Source organism: Micromys minutus (assembly GCF_963924665.1).
Source record: "Micromys minutus genome assembly, chromosome: 6".
Taxonomy (NCBI): Eukaryota; Metazoa; Chordata; class Mammalia; order Rodentia; family Muridae; genus Micromys; species Micromys minutus.
The window spans coordinates 44,471,341-44,474,450 of record NC_137975.1 but is presented as its reverse complement, the minus strand read 5'-3'; positions in this window follow the sequence as shown (position 1 = coordinate 44,474,450).

Sequence of the window (3,110 nt, the reverse complement as noted above, 5' to 3'; positions counted from 1 at the left end):
CATAGCAAGAGAAGCAGGACACTACCTAATCACGTTTTCACCCACACACAGGAGACAGAGAGAAAAGAGGATGAGGCTACAAATTCTTCCTCTGGTAAGATTCCATATCCTAAAGTTTCCACGGCCCCTTCCCCCGCAAAAAAAAAAAAAAGAAAGAAAGAAAAGAAAAGAAAAGAAAAAGAAAAGAGTACCACCAACTGTTCAAATACACCACGAGACTATGAGAACATTTCTCATTCAAACTGCCCATTGGGCTTCATGCAAGCACCAGAACTCTGATTAATATGATTGAGGCTGAGATGTGAGTCAAGGTCAGGATACTTGCATAGCCTAAATGAGGCTCTGGGTTCCATCCCCAGGAATGCAGCTAATCAGGATAAAAGATGCACTTGTGTGGCAATCTGACAATGAGTGACAACAGCACAAAACACCATGATAGATGACAATGAGCAAGACCTAATCCTCGGGGAACTTACACTAATCATAAGGAAACTCACAAATGTAATATAATGATTCTATACCAAAAAGAAAGACAGTGCTATAGAAGCAGAGACAGAGACACAGAGAGAATCAAGTCTAAATTGGATGTAGAAATGGATTCTCAAAATATATTAAGCAGGACTTTCGTCGCAGGCTGGTTAAACCATCCCCACGTCAGTGAGTTAACACAATAAATTCCCTTTTCTCGTTTCCCCTCCAGCTCTCCTAGCTTTCTCAGTGCCTACTACAAACATCTCTTATATCAGGCTGCTTTTTCCTTGCTTACAGCATCAAGCTATCCTGGAGTCATGCAACTAGTTTGTAGGGTACAGGGCAGGAAATGGTGGTAAGCATGTTGTATCAACACACTTAACAAACTGGCTCTGGAAGTAACATATTCAACTTTCATTTATATTTCATTCACAAGAATTAGCCACTTAGCCCCACCCCAGACAAGGGGATGTGGATTTTGTAGGTCAAAGGAAAAAAAAATGGAACAATTTGGTAAATGCATAGTATTTACTCTACCACATGGAAGAAAGGAAATCCAGAAGGAGGTATTGAGATTTGGTCTTTTGCTATGTATTGTAACCTTAAGTGCAGGGGCCCCAAGACCCAGTTGCCCTAGAGATTGGAGAGTCCGCATGTAGACCCAGGTGAAGCTATGTGACCTTTCCCCCAAGTTATTTTTGATTGGTGGATAAAGATGCCTTCAGCCTATTGCTGGGCAGAATTGAGAGAGGTGGGGCTTGGTGTTTCCAGCCTACAAATCAGAGGACAACCATGAGGGGGATAAGGAAGTGAATGGAAGAGGAAGGAGAAGCTGCCATGGGTTCGGTGAGTCATAAAATAATGGCCATGTGGGTTGGCTATTTGGAGTTAAAAGCAGGGAGATGAAACATGGCAGATAATCTAATAGGATTATTGGCTGGGAAATAGACATAATAGCACAGAGGACAGATATCTGCCCAGCTTTTGTGCTAATTAAGGCTTATTATAAATATAAAGGCTGTGTGTGTCAAAGGCAGGGTAGAAACCCTGGATTGGAATTCACTTTTCCTACAGTGATGAGGAGGCTGAATCAAGAAGAGGAAGGTGAAGAGGCAGAGAAGCTCTACCAGATTTTCCCTTGTACTGGGGTAGACTTTGTGTGCACAATAAACATGCTGTTTACTGCCGAGCTATACTCTCTACCCCAAAGCTTCTGACTTTTCTTTTCCTATTGATGTTTGTTTGAAACAAGGCCTTAGTTTGTGTAGTGGGTAGTTTGGGCTGCCCACTTTGTGTTCCAGGCTGGTCTCACACATGCACCAGCCCAGGAGCTATCTCAGATCCACAAATAGAAAACACAGAGAGAGAGAGAGAGAGAGACACAGGCACACACAACTAGGCACTACTAGTTCTTCCTCTGCGGCCCCAGGCCCAGTGAGGGAGGTGGCCCGAGGCCACTTACCTGAACTTACATTGTTGGTTGCCTTTTCTCCTGCAGCTACTGTGTTCCCTTCTCCTCCTCCACCCTCTCCTTCTCTCTGTGACATAGTGACATACCTGGACAACTCTCAGCCCCGTCCCATCCCGTGCTCAGCCTTTGGCTACTGACATCTTCATTGATAGGTCAAAATCCAATTGGGAAAAAGGACCTTTAGTTTTAGTAAACACAGATTCTCGATCAAAGCATCAGAACCATTCGTCTACAGACTTGGGAATCACTATTTAGACAAGGTTGACTTTCAACTCATAGAGATCTGCCTCTGCTGAAATTAAACGTTTGCAACATCAATCTGGGCCAAAGCACACCTCACATAAATTCAGGAGGTGAAAACTCTAAGTGGGAAAGGACTGAGGTAGATAAGATGAAGAGAGGGTGTAATCTTATATAGACTATAAGACTGAAAAGAGCGGTTGGAGACTTAGTTAGCAGAGTTCTTGCCTAGTAGGCATGAAGCTCTGGGTTCGATTTCTACCACCACAAAATCGGGACATAAGAGCACACCTCTGCAATTCCAGCATGGGGAAGGTACATGCAAGAGGATTGGCAAGCTCAAGGTCAACATGATCTATAGGAGATCCTGTCTCAAGGGGGTGTGGGGAAGGACCTCACCACAGGACTTACGAACTATGCAGTATGCAAATCAAGGCAGAGTTTTAGCACTAAGAACAGTGGATGTAAAGTGTAGAGAGAATCTCTTATAAGCATCACCTGTCAATAAAAAAGCTTATGGCCAATGAGATGAGGCAGGAAATAGGAGGTGGGATATCCAGCAGGGATAGAGGGAATTCTAGGAAATAGAGACACAAAAGAGCTTTGCCCTGGACTGGTGAGGAAACACAAACCAACTGAACTCAGAAGAGAATAAAGGAGAGACCCACCCTAGGAACTCTGAGGAGATGAGCGTCAGTATATGAGGAGAGAAAACAGCTAAACGCAGGTTAAAATAAAAGGGATAATAAGTCAAGAGCAAGTCAGAGAACAAGCCAAAACTTATGGCCAAGGCATTTGTTAATTAATAATTAGTCTCAGGTCATCCTTCCAGGAGCAAGGGCTGGGAGGAAAGATGAATTTGCGTTTACAGTGAGGACTAGTCAAGGTTTCTGAACAAGGAGATGAGAGATGTTCATATTTGTGCCTC